The sequence below is a fragment of the Oncorhynchus nerka genome, linkage group LG13 (genome assembly GCF_034236695.1).
Source record: "Oncorhynchus nerka isolate Pitt River linkage group LG13, Oner_Uvic_2.0, whole genome shotgun sequence".
Taxonomy (NCBI): Eukaryota; Metazoa; Chordata; class Actinopteri; order Salmoniformes; family Salmonidae; genus Oncorhynchus; species Oncorhynchus nerka.
In genome coordinates, this window is record NC_088408.1 from 76,262,355 (window position 1) to 76,280,010 (window position 17,656).

General features: G+C 40.7%; 1 protein-coding gene across 4 annotated transcripts in view; it reads left to right on the forward strand.

The window, feature by feature from the left end:
- LOC115140166 (phosphatidylinositol 4-phosphate 5-kinase type-1 beta-like) overlaps positions 1–17,656 on the forward strand; it is an 86,386-nt gene that overhangs the window by 24,837 nt on the left and 43,893 nt on the right. For 2 of the 4 annotated variants that reach the window (XM_029678337.2, XM_029678336.2), the window contains one exon: positions 14,803–14,903. The exons of the other annotated variants lie outside the window; for them this stretch is intronic. The gene's annotated coding sequence lies outside the window, so the exon portion shown is untranslated. The remainder of the gene's footprint in view (positions 1–14,802; positions 14,904–17,656) is intronic. 4 annotated transcript variants of the gene reach the window in all.

Sequence of the window (17,656 nt, forward strand, 5' to 3'; positions counted from 1 at the left end):
GTGGAGGAGAGAGGGAATAGAGTGGAGGGGATGGGCAAATAAACTCCTGGAGCTATGGAGACCGTGAGAGCACAGCCACACCTCAGTGTGTCTAACATAATCTCACTCACTCACTCACATTTATACAGCAAACCTCCAGTGCATGAGACCTGCCGGCCTTATCCAAACACATCTCAGTCAGTTCAGCATGTGTCTCTGTGTGTGAAGCTATAGAGCTGTGTGAAGCTGTACAGTTGTGTGAAGCTTGCTAAGAAACATTTTAGCTGAAAAGGTTCTCACAAGTTCTGCAGACAAACACGTACTCTGAACATTGGAACATGTATCTGAGGTGTGTTTGTTTGTGTGCATGTGCGTGCATGTGAATTCCCTGCTTGAGTGTTGTGTGAAATGGAGATAGTGTGTCTTATTACACAGAGGATCTACAATGCCATGCAGACTGAGGGGGGCTTCAGTTTGTCTCATGCCACACCACTCACAGGGCAGAACCAACTTTAGATTTGACTAATGATGTAGCTAGTCTCCTGAGCTGTGCGTTGACTCCCTTCCCCTCGTTCTCTCATTTATCTTTCTATCTGTGTTTCTCTCTCGTGTGCACTTGTATATGGACACGCACACACAAACACACATTGGAGAAGGATACTTTACGCAGCAAAGCTGTTCCATTTGATACTGTGTTCTTGTTGGCCCTTATAGACTAGGGAGTATTTTATTGAGTCTTTACAGTAAAGGACTGAGTCTGTACTTCAATATTGATTCAGCTCCTTTTACCTGTTTTGATTCCAATCCAAACCCCAGCAGCCCATCCCATTTACCCTGCTACACTAGCTCGTTCAGGAATAGTGTCAGGGCCTCGCCTCAGGAAGTTCCCATTACTTTTGTCCACAGCATTTCCCAAGTGTTCTGGCAACGTTCTTATTAAGTTCATATACCACATACAGTGTCCTTGAGAGAGACTGTTCTTAATAGCTCTTTGCTCTGACATCGAACATCACACTATTTACATCAAATCAGATCCATGTGCTTGTACGCTGTACTATATATGGCTATGCGTTGAATGTGTTAGTGAGCTTCAACAGCTGTTGTACTGTAGCACCAGAGGATGAGATGAGTGTTCTGTTTGAAAAAGGGCAATCCATCCATCTCTCTTTGTTTAGCTGGGAACAACAGCTCTGCAGCTGTGGGCCTCTCGTGGATTGTTCTGGAAAAGGTCTGATAGAGGGAGCAATGGCTGGCTGGGAAGGTCACAGGTCAGGTGGCTTAGAGACAGAGAGGGGGGTAGAGGGATAGGGAGAGGGGTTAGAGGGAGAGATGTGGGGATAGGGGGGCAGAGAGAAAGAGGGAGAGAAAAGAGAGAGGAGGAGGCGGTAGAGAGAGCGAGAGTAGGAGTGAGGTAGAGTGGGAGTGAGGCACCGTCAGCGTCCCCTTCCCTATGACAGACAGACTGACTGACTAATTAACATTCCTCTTGTTCAGTATCCATACAGACAGACCCAGCACCAGAAAACGTTACTTATTATGATTACCCAGGTTAGCTTAGGTCTGATTGGCCAACAGACTGTACAGCACCAATAATAATAATGTTAGACAATACACAGTTGTGATTTCTTCACTAGGATCCTGGAGAAATGACTGTGTGGCTGTGAATTCTGTTCTTTATACATGTTGTGCAATATTGGTGACTTTATGTAATATACATGATATTTTCATTTGCAATTTGCATTTGAATAAACATGTTATGACTCAATGTTGCCCCTGAAGGCGAACAGCCAATGGTCTCAAACACACACACACACACACACACACCACAGACAGAATACTCACACACACAGCAAGAGACAGTCTTTCCTTACCTGACCTACAGCACAGACATCAGCCCCAAGTCAAATAGTATTTACCCTGTGTGCTGCTGCTGTGTTGCTATAGTAACGAGAGAGCTGGTGTACAGATAAGGCTTCAGTCTGGAGATGAACACAGAGTGTCTCTCTGCTACATTCCGCTCTTAATGTCAGCCAGTTCAGTCAGCCAGTTCAGGTGCAGACCGACACACAAACAGGGTTGCAACGCTATCGGTCATTTACCAAAGTTACCGGAATCTTCAGTAATATTGGTAATTAACAGAAAATCTATGTCAATCTATTGTAACTTTGGTAATTTATACTTGAATAACTTGTACAAAATGTATTCATATATAGTATTCCTTTTTTATATCTGTCCATATTGTCTAAGTTTCTAGTAGATGGTTCAAGAGAAAATAGCCTAATTAGTGAAAAAAGCTTTGAATGAAAAATTGCATTATTTTCAGTTAACTCTGCAACTCGTCCAACTATTGACTCTTCCAACTAAACTGCCACCAGTTTGACGCCAAAACATGGACAACAAATTCATATTGACAGTCAAATAAATAAATGTTTACAAAAATAAATCAAATATATTTCATGCTGAAACCCTCATATTTAACATCAATGGTATTCACTAAGTTGATGATTTATATTTAGGGCAGTGGAGGGTCTTCAGAATAAGAAGGGGAGGACCATCCTCCTCAGTGAATGTAATAAACATGTAAATTAGTGAAGGTTATTTTGAGATAAAACTATACTAAATATATTCACTTCACCAAATAATTTATTAAAACACTTTTGCGATGGTCTACAGTAGCCTCAGCAGCACTCTGTAGGGTAGCGCCATGGTGTAGCTTTTGTCCTCCCCTGGGTACATTGACTATAATACAAAACCTATGAGGCTCATGGTTCTCAGCCCTTCCATATATTTACACTAATTATGACAACTTCCGGAGAACGTCCTCCAGCCTATCAGAGATCTTGCAGCATGAACTGACATGTTGTCCACATAATCAAGATCAGAGAATGAGTCTAGTACTGAAAGCAAAAGCTACAGCTAGCTAGCACTGCAGTGCATACAATGTGGTGAGTAATTGACTCAAAGAGAGAGAAAGACGATAGTTGAACAGTTTTGACCAAATTAATTTCTTCCAAAATGAAGAGAGCTATATTTGGTTGTATTTTATATATATATATATATACAGTGCCTTGCGAAAGTATTCGGCCCCCTTGAACTTTGCGACCTTTTGTCACATTTCAGGCTTCAAACATAAAGATATAAAACTGTATTTTTTTGTGAAGAATCAACAACAAGTGGGACACAATCATGAAGTGGAACGACATTTATTGGATATTTCAAACTTTTTTAACAAATCAAAAATCAAAAACTGAAAAATTGGGCGTGCAAAATTATTCAGCCCCTTTACTTTCAGTGCAGCAAACTCTCTCCAGAAGTTCAGTGAGGATCTCTGAATGTTCCAATGTTGACCTAAATGACTAATGATGACAAATACAATCCACCTGTGTGTAATCAAAATCTCCGTATAAATGTACCTGCACTGTGATAGTCTCAGAGGTCCGTTAAAAGCGCAGAGAGCATCATGAAGAACAAGGAACACACCAGGCAGGTCCGAGATACTGTTGTGAAGAAGTTTAAAGCCGGATTTGGATACAAAAAGATTTCCCAAGCTTTAAACATCCCAAGGAGCACTGTGCAAGCGATAATATTGAAATGGAAGGAGTATCAGACCACTGCAAATCTACCAAGACCTGGCCGTCCCTCTAAACTTTCAGCTCATACAAGGAGAAGACTGATCAGAGATGCAGCCAAGAGGCCCATGATCACTCTGGATGAACTGCAGAGATCTACAGCTGAGGTGGGAGACTCTGTCCATAGGACAACAATCAGTCGTATATTGCACAAATCTGGCCTTTATGGAAGAGTGACAAGAAGAAAGCCATTTCTTAAAGATATCCATAAAAAGTGTTGTTTAAAGTTTGCCACAAGCCACCTGGGAGACACACCAAACATGTGGAAGAAGGTGCTCTGGTCAGATGAAACCAAAATTGAACTTTTTGGCAACAATGCAAAACGTTATGTTTGGCGTAAAAGCAACACAGCTCATCACCCTGAACACACCATCCCCACTGTCAAACATGGTGGTGGCAGCATCATGGTTTGGGCCTGCTTTTCTTCAGCAGGGACAGGGAAGATGGTTAAAATTGATGGGAAGATGGATGGAGCCAGATGGATGGAGCCAAATACAGGACCATTCTGCAAAAGACCTGAGACTGGGACGGATATTTGTCTTCCAACAAGACAATGATCCAAAACATAAAGCAAAATCTACAATGGAATGGTTCAAAAATAAACATATCCAGGTGTTAGAATGGCCAAGTCAAAGTCCAGACCTGAATCCAATCGAGAATCTGTGGAAAGAACTGAAAACTGCTGTTCACAAATGCTCTCCATCCAACCTCACTGAGCTCGAGCTGTTTTGCGAGGAGGAATGGGAAAAAATTTCAGTCTCTCGATGTGCAAAACTGATAGAGACACACCCCAAGCGACTTACAGCTGTAATCGCAGCAAAAGGTGGCGCTACAAAGTATTAACTTAAGGGGGCTGAATAATTTTGCACGCCCAATTTCAGTTTTTGATTTGTTAAAAAACATTTATACGGAGACTTGATTACACACAGGTGGATTGTATTTGTCATCATTAGTCATTTAGGTCAACATTGGAACATTCAGAGATCCTCACTGAACTTCTGGAGAGAGTTTGCTGCACTGAAAGTAAAGGGGCTGAATAATTTTGCACGCCCAATTTTTCAGTTTTTGATTTTTGATTTGTTAAAAAAGTTTGAAATATCCAATAAATGTCGTTCCACTTCATGATTGTGTCCCACTTGTTGTTGATTCTTCACAAAAAAATACAGTTTTATATCTTTATGTTTGAAGCCTGAAATGTGGCAAAAGGTCGCAAAGTTCAAGGGGGCCGAATACTTTCGCAAGGCACTGTGTATATATATATATATATATATATATATAAAAACGTTTTTTACTTTCACTTAGCTAGCAAATGCAGCTAGCTAGTTTTGCCTACTCAAACACCCTGCTCAAACAGAAAGGAATGCTATGTTAGCTAGCTGGCTATGGCTAGCTATGGCAAGGTAAGCTTTGGTTTTGATAATTTATTGATATGAAGGTTTGGCTTGGAATTTGTTTTGATTTTTTTTTTGCCTGCTATTTACAACGAGCAAACAAGCACTGTTTTGTGTGTGGTCAGGGGTGTATTAATTTAGCCTATTTGTATTTATTATTGATCCCCATTAATTGTTGCCAAAGCAGCAGCTGCTCTTCCTGGGGTCCAGCAAAATTAAGGCAGTTTATACAATTTTAAAAACATTACAGTACATTCACAGATTTCACAACACACTGTATGCCCTCAGGCCCCTACTCCACCACTACCACATATCTACAGTACTAAATCCATGTGTATCGTGTGTGTGTGTGTGTGTGTGTGTGTGTATGCTTGTGTCTGTGCCAATGTTTGTGTTGCATCACAGTCGCCACTGTTCCATAAGGTGCTTTATTTAATCTGTATTTTTAAATCTAATTTTACTGCTTGCATCAGTTACTTGATGTGGAATAGAGTTCCATGTAGTCATGGCTCTATGTAGAACTGTGTGCCTCCCATAGTCTGTTCTGGACTTGGGGACTGTGAAGAGACCTCTTGTGGCATGTCTTGTGGGGTATGCATGAGTGTCGGAGCTGTGTGCCAGTAGTTTAGACTGACAGCTTGGTGCATTCAACATGCCAATACCTCTCATAAATAAAAGTAGTGATGAAGTCAATCTCTCCTCCACTTTCAGCCAGGAGAGATTGACATGCATATTATTAAAAAACTTTTCTTAAAAGGAACAAAACAGGGATAAACATATCTGAATTTGTCCATACATACCTACATCTGCAGCTGTTTAACTAATGATTACACCCTAGATCAGCTAGATGCAGGCAAGAGTGTGCAAGGAGGTATTGAATGTGTCACTGCAAGGCAGTATTGAATGTGTCACTGCCTGTCACCTTGATTCTTCAAAATTCTCTTGACCTGTGCACCTATTTTGTAAACTTTCATTCGTAGTAGCCTAAACCTATCAATGTTACACTGAGCTGGGTGAATGGAATTTGATTGACAGTCATTCAATATGCTGTAGTAGAAATAAGGCCATGCTCATCAAAAAATTATCAGCACCTACCGCCAGTGATTTAGGATAATGTTTTACAGCTTTGTCATTCTATTATCGTATTTAATTGTTTAATATATTTTACATGTGATAAGGCCACACAGAGGGTCAGAGATAATTACTAACACCTGTGATAATCTGAAGTACTCAAAAGGGCCATTAGATATCTTGTGATAGATTACATAAAATCCTTGAAGAATAACATCATTCTGGCAGTTTACTGGTAAACATTGAAAGTTTGCAACCCTACACACAATAACCCTATCTATGACATCACTAACTGTTTATTTTGTTCAGTGTATATTGTTATGATGTTCTCAGTACAGTTGAAGTCGGAGGTTTACATACACCTTAGCCAAATACATTTAAACTCAGTTTTTCACAATTCCTGACATTTAATCCGAGTAAGAATTCCCTGTCTTAGGCTAGTTAGGATCACCACTTTCTTTTAAGAATGTGAAATGTCAGAATAATAGTAGAGAGAATGATTTCTTTCATCACATTCCCAGTGGGTCAGAAGTTTACATACACTCAATTAGTATTTGGTAGCATTGCCTTAAACAATTTAAACTTGGGTCAAACGTTTCGGGTAGCCATCCACAAGCTTCCCACAATAAGTTGGGTGAATTTTGGCCCATTCCTCCTGGCAGAGCTGGTGTAGGTTTGTAGGCCGCCTTGCTCACACAGGCTTTTTCAGTTCTGCTCACACAGGCTTTTTCAGTTCTGCTCACACATTTTCTAAGGGATTGAGGCCAGGGCTTTGTGATGGCCACTCCAATACCTTGACTTTGTTGTCCTTAAGCCATTTTGCAACAACTTTGGAAGTATGCTTGGGGTCATTGTCCATTTGGAAGACCCATTTGCGACGAAGCTTTAACTTCCTGACTGATGTCTTGAGATGTTGCTTCAATATATCCACGTAATTTTCCTCCCTCATGATGCCATCTATTTTGAAGTGCACCAGTCCCTCCTGCAGCAAAGCACCCCCACAACATGATGCTGCCACCCCTGTGCTTCACGTTTGGGATGGTGTTCTTTGGCTTGCAAGCCTCCCCTTTTCCTCCAAACATAACGATGGTCGTTATGGCCAAACAGTTCTATTTTTGTTTCATCAGACCGGAGGACATTTCTCCAAGAAGTATGATCTTTGTCCCCATGTGCAGTTGCAAACCGTAGTCTGTTTCTTTTTTTGGAGCAGTGGCTTCTTCCTTTCTGAGCGGCCTTTCAGGTTATGTCGATATAGGACTCGTTTTACTGTGGATATAGATACTTTTGTACCTGTTTCCTCCAGCATCTTCACAAGGTCCTTTGCTGTTGTTCTGGGATTAATTTGCACTTTTTGCACCCAAGTACATTCATCTCTAGGAGACAGAACGCGTCTCCTTCCTGAGCAGTATGACGGCTGCGTGGTCCCAGGGTGTTTATACTTGTGTACTATTGTTTGTACAGATAAACGTGGTACCTTCAGGCGTTTGGACATTGCTCCCAAGGATGAACCAGACTTGTGGAGGTCTACAATTATTTTTCTGAGGTCTTGGCTGACTTCTTTTGATTTTCCCATGATGTCAAGCAAAGAGGCACCAAGTTTGAAGGTAGGCCTTGAAATGCATCCACAGGTACACCGCCAATTGACTCAAATGATGTCTATTAAACAATCAGATGTTTCTAAAGCCATGACATCATTTTCTGGAATTTTCCAAGCTGTTTAAAGGCACAGTCAACTTAGTGTATGTAAACTTCTGACCCACTGGAATTGTGATTAAGTGAATTATAAGTGAAATAATCGGTCTGTAAACAATTGTGTCATGCACAAAGTAGATGTCCTAATCGACTTGACAAAACCATAGTTTGTTAACAAGAAATTTGTGGAGTGGTTGAAAAACAAGTTTTAATGACTCCAACCTAAGTGTATGTAAACGGCCGTACAGTCGTGGCCAAAAGTTTTGCGAATGACACAAATATGAATTTTCACAGTCTGCTGCCTCAGTTTGTATGATGGCAATTTGCATATACTCCAGAATGTTATGAAGAGTGATCAGATGAATTGCAACTAATTGCAAAGTCCCTCTTTGCCATGGAAATGAACTGAATCCCCCAAAAAACATTTCCACTGCATTTACGCCCTGCCACAAAAGGACCAGCTGACATCATGTCAGTGATTCTCTCGTTAACACAGATGTGAGTGTTGACGAGAACAAGGCTGGAGATCACTCTGTCATGCTGATTGAGTTTGAATAACAGACTGGAAACTCCCGAGATGTGGTGCTTGTTCTTCCTCTGTCAAACATGGTTACCTGCAAGGAAACACGTGCCGCCATCATTGCTTTGCACATAAAGGGCTTCACAGACAAGGATATTGCTGCCAGTAAGATTGCACCTAAATCAACCATTTATCGGATCATCAAGAGCTTCAAGGAGAGTGGTTCAAGTGTTGTGAAGAAGGCTTCAGTGCGCCCAAGAAAGTCCAGCAAGCGCCAGGACCGTCTCCTAAAGTTGATTCAGCTGCGGGATCGGGGCACCATCAGTACAGAGCTTGCTCAGGAATGGCAGCAGGCAGGTGTGAGTGCATCTGCACTCGAGGTTGACCGATTAATCGGAATGGCCGATTTAATTAGGGCCGGTTTCAAGTTTTCATAACAATCGGAAATCTGTATTTTGGGGGCCGATATAACATTTTTAAAAAATGTTAAAATTAATAAATGTTTTTACTATTATTATTATTTTTATTTTTTTTATATATATTTTTATATTTTACACCTTTTATTTAATCTTTTTAACTAGGCAAGTCAGTTAAGAACACATTCTTATTTTCAATGACGGCCTAGGAACGGTGGGTTAACTGCCTCGTTCAGGGGCAGAACGACAGATTTTCACCTTGTCAGCATGGGGGATTCAATCTTGCAACCTTACAGTTAACTAGTCCAACGCAATAACGACCTGCCTCTCTCTCATTGCACTCCACAAGGAGACTGCCTGTTACGCGAATGCAGTAAGCCAAGGTAAGTTGCTAGCTAGCATTAAACTTATAAAAAACAATAAATCATAATCACTATCTAAACATGGTTGATGATATTACTAGATATTATCTAGCGTGTTCTGTGTTGCATATAATTTGACTGAGCATACAAGCATACAAATATCTAAGTATCTGACTGAGCGGTGGTAAGCAGAAGCAGGCGCGTAAACATGAATTAAAACAGCACTTTCTTGCGTTTTGCCAGCAGCTCTTCGTTGTGCGTCCAGCATTGCGCTGTTTATGACTTCAAATCTATCAACTCCCAAGATGAGGCTGGTGTAACCGAAGTGAAATGGCTTACTAGTTAGCGTGCGCTAATAGCGTTTCAAACTTCACTCGCTCTGACCCTTGAGGTGGTTGTTTCCCTTGCTCTGCATGGGTAACGCTGCTTCGACGTGGTGGCTGTTGTCGTTGTGTTGCTGGTTCGAGCCCAGGGAGGAGCAAGGAGAGGGACGGAGGCTATACTGTTACACTGGCAATACTAAAGTGCCTATAAGAACATCCAATAGTCAAAGGTTAATGAAATACAAATGGTATAGAGGGAAATAGTCCTATAATTCATATAATAACTACAACCTAAAACTTCTTACCTGGGAATATTGAAGACTCATGTTAAAAGGAACCACCAGCTTTCATATGTTCTCATGTTCTGAGCAAGGAACTGAAACGTTAGCTTTCTTACATAGCACATATTGCACTTTTACGTTCTTCTCTAACACTTTGTTTTTGCATTATTTAAACCAAATTGAACATGTTTCATTATCTACTTGAGACAAAATTTATATTATTGATGCATTATATTAAGTTAAAATAAGTGTTAATTCAGTATTGTTGTAATTGTCATTATTACAAATACATATATATTTTTTAAATCTGTATCGGTATCGGCGTTGAAAAATCATAATCGGTCGACCTCTAATCTGCACGCACAGTGAGGCGAAGACTTTTGGAGGATGGCCTGGTGTCAAGTAGGGCAGCAAAGATGCCACTTCTCTCCAGGAAAAAGATCAGGGATAGACTGATATTCTACAAAAGGTACAGGGATTGGACTGCTGAGGACTGGGGTAAAGTCATTTCCTCTGATGAATCCCCTTTCCGATTGTTTGGGGCATCCGGAAAAAAGCTTGTCCGGAGTAGACAAGATAAGCGCTACCATCAGTCCTGTGTCATGCCAACAGTAAAGTATTCTGAGACCATTCATGTGTGGGGTTGCTTCTCAGCCAAGGGAGTGGGCTCCCTCACAATTTGGCCTAAGAACACAGCCATGAATAAAGAACGGTACCAACACATCCTCCGAGAGCAACTTCTCCCAATCATCCAGGAACAGTTTGGTGACGAACAATGACTTTTCCAGCATGATGGAGCACCTTGCCATAAGGCAGCAGTGATAACTAAGTGGCTCGGGGAACAAAACATAGATATTTTGGGTCCATGGCCAGGAAACTCCCCAGACCTTAATCCCATTGAGAACTTGTGGTCAATCCTCAAGAGGTGGGTGGACAAACAAAAACCCACAAATTCTGACAACTCCAAGCATTGATTACGCAAGAATGGGCTGCCATCGGTCAGGATGTGGCCCAGAAGTTAATTGACAGCATGCCAGGGCGGATTGCAGAGGTCTTGAAAAAGGGTCAACACTGCAAATATTGACTCTTTGCATCAACTTCATGTAATTGTCAATAAAAGCCTTTGACACTTATGAAATGCTTGTAATTATACTTCAATATTCCATAGTAACCTCTGACAAAAATATCTAAAGACACTGAGGCAGAAAATTTATATTTGTGTCATTCTCAAAAAATTTCGCCACGACTATGTATGCATGGATAAGTCTAGCCTGGTTAAACCAGACTGAATGTTGTGCTCATCATAAAACAACAGCTTATTCCACAGTCAATGAGAATAAAGTATTTATTAAGGACGGCGTGAGTACGCGTTTAAAGGTTTGTATTCGATTTCTAATAATAATTTCTTGAAATCCTCAAATGCAACATTTTTTTTCTTCCACCAAATCTTTATTAATATTGTACATTTCTTGTTGGGGGGCTACAGGCACAATACACACATTGATGTAATCTCACATCCACCCACTTTAAAAAGTACACAAGTACAAAGTTTTGATCACCATGATCATACCACAGAGCCAGAAAGTAACAATAAATGTAGTACGGAGGGGGGAAAAAAAGAAGTGTGTCTCTAGCGAAATCTCTGATGTATTGAGAGATTCAAGGAGCTATCATCGTTCAGTAATATACTCATGTCCCAAAGTATTTAACTGCAGGGCCCTCCCACATCATTGGGGCGGCAGGGTAGCCTAGTGGTTAGAGCGTTGGACTAGTAACCGAAAGGTTGCAAGTTCAAATCCCCGAGCTGACAAGGTACAAATCTGTCGTTCTGACCCTGAACAGGCAGTTAACCCACTGTTCCTAGGCTGTCATTGAAAATAAGAATTTGTTCTTAACTGACTTGCCTAGTTAAATAAAGGTTAAAAAAAATATACAAATTTTAAAAGAATGAGAGTTGGGAGTTGGGGCCAATTGTATTATGAAAAGTTTCTTTAGCGTTAATACAGTCTGTGAACAAATATAAAATGTATAAATTGATGGGATTATGGGATGCCAATTTCATATTTTCCATATTCTGTTCCAGTTAAAGCTTTGTTCAGATTCACTTAGATCTGTGGATCATATTTTTTTTATTGGCTAGCTCAGAATATGAACTTTCCAAAATTAGTTATTTTGGACATTAGTCCTTTTGGGAGCCCAGATAATTTATTTATAAATCCCATCATTGGATGGTTCGGTAGTTGGGTTTCCAAATGGACTCCATAGGCCAACATAGCTGACCTAAATTGTAAATATTGAAAAAAGGTAATAGGAATGTCTATCAATTCTTGTAATGTTCCTAAACCATTACTCTCAATCGGCAAGGTGTACGGATTCCACATTTGGACCATGAGGTGATGCAAAAGACCAGATCGTAAAGGCATTATTTATTTTTTTACCGCTTTTTCCTCCCCAATTGGTAGTTAGTCTTGTCTCATCACTGCAACTCCTGTACGGACTCGGGAGAGGTGAAGCTCGTACGTCCTCCGAAACACAACCCAACCAAGCCGCGCTGCTTCTTGACACAATGCCCACTTAACCCGGAAGCCAGCCACACCAATGTGTCGGAGGAAACACCGTACACCTGGCGACTGTGTCGGCATGCACTGCGCCCGGCCCACCACAGGAGTCGCTAGTGCAAGAACATCCCTGCCGGCCAAACCCTCCCCTAACCCGGACAATGCTGGGCCAATTGTGCGCTGCCTCATGTGTCTCCCGGATGCGGCCAGCTGCGACAGAGCCTGGACTCGAACCCAGAATCTCTACTGGCACAGCTAGCACTGCACCACTCTGGAGGCCTATCGCAAGGCATTGTTGTGAAATATTGGAGTATGGGCATGGGAGGGATTGAGATTGTCTAGATAAAGTAAGATATCTTTGGCTTATAATGAGATGACGTGACCCGTAGAATTGAAAGACTATTTAGCAGGTAAAATGTATATGCTCTGAAAAAGTGTCAAACACTTCAATCTTTTTATTGTTGGGATTATGTCAAGTGCAGCAAAAATATGTTTAGTTTTCAGTTGTATATCAGAACAACCAGTAATTGGAAAAACCAGTAGCATACTTGCATACTTTTTTGCCTTTAGCCCCTTTTCACACTAACTTGTGAACACTCAACATTATTTTCATGAGAGTACTTGAACACACTTTCTTTCAAAATCCCATCCATAATATATCTTTCCTATAATTGTTTTAAGGCTTCCTCACATATATCTACTAGCAGGGGTTGGAATTGAAATGATCTTTCATTCTGAACAGAACCACCATTTATTTTTCCGTTTCACTGTTCTGACCAGCAAAATAAAGTTCTGAACCGGTTCGAACCCTAAAAAAGTACTGGTTTATATTGTTCCTTTCTGATCCTTTTTTAACTTGTGAAATCAACCATTTTTACATTTATCTCATTAAATTACTTCAGCAATCAGTGCGGATAGAGCAGGCAAGGTAGTTGTTTACATGAGTGATGGACAGACAAGTGTAGCCTATGATGCAATACGACTGAAATTTTGCAGGTGGGGGAGAGAGGGTTGAGGAGGAAGTGTAAAGTGCTGGACATCTTGTTATGACATGCATTATCTGAATTAGGTCCACAGAATTATACCTAGGGGGAGCGGATTCTATGAATGAACTTTGAATGTTCTTTTGAGCTAGCAAGCTCGCAACGTCAGTACAGTAGCCTATGCTTTGGAGGGAGAGGGGCAGGTATTCTAAACACACACCGGCAAAGATTTTCAGCTGGGAAGCAGGCAGCCACTGGAATACATTTCTGAGTGACAGAGTCAGGGCTTTGCATAGGTGCTTTGTTGCATTTTTGTGTGTGACTCGAAAAAATGCCTCTAACTTAAAATAAACGTATTAACCGGTTCCCATGCTTTAAAAAAAGCGTTTCTGTTCCAGAAGAGTATGGAACACAACATTTTGAACATAAATACAATGGTTCATTGGATCAGTCTAAAAGTTTGCACATACACGCTGCCATCTAGTGGCCAAAATCTCAATTGCGCCTGGGCTGGAATAATATATATGTCTTTTCTCTTGCATTTCAAAGATGATGGTACAAAAAAACACGTTTTTTTTTCTTTGTATAACTTTTTTCCAGATCTGATGTGTTATATTTTCCTACATTCCTTTCAAATGGTGTCAAGAATATGCATATCCTTGTTTCAGGTCCTGAGCTACAGGCAGTTAGATTTGGGTATGTCATTTTAGGTGAACATTTGACGGGAAAAAAGGGTGGATCCTTAAGAGGTTTTAAACAACAAGACTCACTTTACACTTGCTGACATGTTCACATTAGGCACACACTCTGATGGTGTGGCTGAATGGTGAATAAGAGCTTCTTTGTGCTGCAGGTCTGACTGTGTGTTGGCCCTGCCTGGGGCACCATTATTTCTCATACAGTACACTCTGAGGGTCTGCAGACTGTCTCTGTGCTTTACGAGGAGTCATTTATCCAGCACAGTTAGTGCAGAAGGCATGGCTGCTCTCACCCCTTCTCTACCCCCACAGCAGAGCTCCTCTTTGTGGGGAAAACAAGGGGAGGTGTTAGTGATGTTATGGAGGTTTGACTGATGTTATGACTGCAGCATCATATCTTGTTATGGCTGTGTGTGGAGGGTGATTTGTGGAGTGACTGACAGCAGGGAGAACATTGTTTCTCTGCTCCTGAACAACAGCAGGCAGCCAGTAGGGCTGGGGAGGAAACACACACCATGAAACTCACTAATAAATGCACTGAAAGACCCTATTGTCTAGCCGTCTCAAAGAATGGATAATTGTCTGCAGAATTGTTCATAATTTCGGGTTTTGAAATAGATTAAATCCATTTGTTAACTGGTGGAAATGTAAAAAAAAAATGAAATTAATGTTTTCAGAGGCCACTTGAAAAACAATTCCAATAATGAAACAGGCATATCTGCCGGAATGTCCCTGTTCATGAAAAAATATTTGCTGGTGGACATTTTTATTGTTTCTATTGAAAAATGAAAGAGGAGCAGCTTAATATTGAAGCGGAGGGCATTCTTCTACTGTTCTTTCACTCTGTAATGATAGTAATGTAATGGAGTATTTTCTCTATTTCCTCTTTCCTCTTCCAGAGGGTCTCTGTGGATTGAAATACCCTCATGACTCAGGGCCTGATGACTAAGAGATGTGGTCGTGATCATTATTCCACTGGCAGAGCTTTTCACTAAGCAAGGTGGGCTCCTTATACCTGCTTCACACTGACACTCCAATCTGCAGGGTCCTATTGATCAACATAACGACCAGATATTGTAGATACACTGTGTTAGCTTTACATCTTCACATTAAGGCAACCTCTTAAGAATTAAGCTTTAAGGAGCAATTCAGCATGACTGAATGTATAGCATACTGTAGGTCCACAAAAACAGATTTTCACCAAGGTTTCATGATGCTTGTATCTGAGATTGTTCTATACATCAGTTGGTGTCACTATAAACTTCGATATGAGGTCCTAAACTTAACATGAAAGTGCACCCTTGTAGCGGTGTGGGCTAATACAGTCAAAATGTTTGGGTAAGTTGAGCCAATGGCAAGTTGAGCAAATGTTTTCTTCCCAGGCATAATGCAAAGCGTTATCGCTGGGATAAAAAGTATCAACCGGGCCTGGCCTATGTTAAAAAAGTACTAAGTATTTGTTAGGTGTTAAGCCTGTGTTTAAAATATGATTCAAATGATTAAAAGACAAAAAACTGAATTGTGTTTGGGAAATAAAGATAGACATGGTTTTAAAAAGGTAGTGGAAATATTTAATTCAGTGCAGAATTTTGTTTGTCGGCGGCTTAACTTACCCCATACCTGACTGGCCTGCACAGAGCCCTGACCTCAACCCCATCGAACACCTTTGGGATGAATTGGAACGCCGACTGTGAGTCAGGCCTAATCGCCCAACATCCATGCCCAACCTCACTAATGCTCTTGTGACTGAATGGAAGCAAGTCACCGCAGCAATGTTCAAACATCTAGTGGAAAGCCTGAGTGGTGTGGAGGCTGTTCTAGCAACAAAGGGGGGACCAACTTCATATTAATGTCCATGATTTTGGAATGAGATGTTCGACGAGGATGTAGTGTAACTCATCCAAATGGCTTTGACTTCTCAAAAACAGTATAAAGCTAACACAATATAATGCTCCGTCGCCTTATTAATTTAGCCACTTACTTAGATAACTAGCAAGTTAAACTTAGAGGTTACGTTAACGCAGAATTCATGCAGGAAAAAAGGATTTGTATAATAAACTTGCCATTGGCTCAATGCATAATAAAAACCTTTCTGCATTTTGTAAACTCAGATCTAAAACGCTAATTATTGTCATTTTGTGCTTCAGTTGCACTTCTCCACTCAGATGAGAATTCAGGAATGGACATTCTATCATGTATCGGCAGGCAGAGTTCTGACTGTGTAGCTACTTTTTCGGGTACTTTTCTCGGTGTGGCCACTAAATTGCAAGATTACCTTTACACAAAACATTAGAAAATTAAGCTGGCTACATTCTTTTTATGATAAACATTGGAAATATGATGGCCATGGATCGTTTTTGGAAAAAAGATGCTTTTTAATCGTAAACTCATTTTCGTGTGTGGCTGCCAGCCAAATAGCATTGCACTTATGTTGTCATATGATAACAATGAAGCTATTTTCTGCTGAATGTGTTGCACTAATATATTTTATGTGAAGAAAAACTATAGTTGCACGTCCCTAATCACTGTATTGAAGCATTCAATATAAAACACGCCCCCTGTCAATACACAGCTGTAATCACCTGCTCTCTCTTTCTCCATTTATGTCATTTACAAACAAACACGTGACTGTTCTGGGGAACTACAGTACGCTTCATAATGTACAATTATGTGACGGGTGAAATGAAGAACGTGATCTGCTTCATATTATGTATTGCACAAGTTGACTGCAGGTACAGTTGAAGTAGGAAGTTTACGTACACTTAGTTTGGAGTCATTAAAACTTTTTTTTCAACCACTCCACAAATTTCTAGTTTACAAACTATAGTTTTGGCAAGTCGGTTAGGACATCTCCTTTTGTGCATGTCACAAGTCATTTTTCCAACAATTGTTTACAGACAAATTATTTCACTTATAATTCACTGTATCACAATTCCAGTGGGTCAGAAGTTTACATACACTAAGTTGACTGTGCCTTTAAACAGCTTGGAAAATTCCAGAAAATTATGTCATGGCTTTAGAAGCTTCTGATAGGCTATGACATCATTTGAGTCAATTTGAGGTGTACCTGTGAATGCATTTCAAGGCCTACCTTCAAACTCGGCACCTCTTTGCTTGACATCATGAGAAAATCTAAAGAAATCAGCCAAGACCTCAGGGGAAAAAAATGTAGACCTCCACAAGTCTGGATCATCCTTGGGAGCAATTTCCAAATGCCTGACGGTACCATGTTCATCTGTACAAACAATAGTACACAAGTATAAACACCATGGGACCACGCAGCTGTCATACCGCTCAGGAAGGAGATGCGTTCTGTCTCCTAGAGATGAATGTACTTGGGTGCAAAAAGTGCAAATCAATCCCAGAACAGCAAAGGACCTTGTGAAGATGCTGGAGGAGACGGGTACAAAAGTATCTATATCCACAGTAAAACGATGTCCTATATCGACATAACCTGAAAGGCCGCTTAGCAAGGAAGAAGCCACTGCTCCAAAACCGCCATAAAAAAGCAAGACTACAGTTTGCAACTGCAAATGGGGACAAAGATTGTACTTTTTGGAGAAATGTCCTCTGGTCTGATGAAACAAAAATAGAACTGTTTGGCCAAAATGACCATCGTTATGTTTGGAGGAAAAGGGGGAGGCTTGCAAGCCGAAGAACACCATACCAACTGTGAAGCACAGGGGTGCTTTGCTGCAGGAGGGACTGGTGCACTTCACAAAATGGCATCATGAGGGAGGAAATTATGTGGAT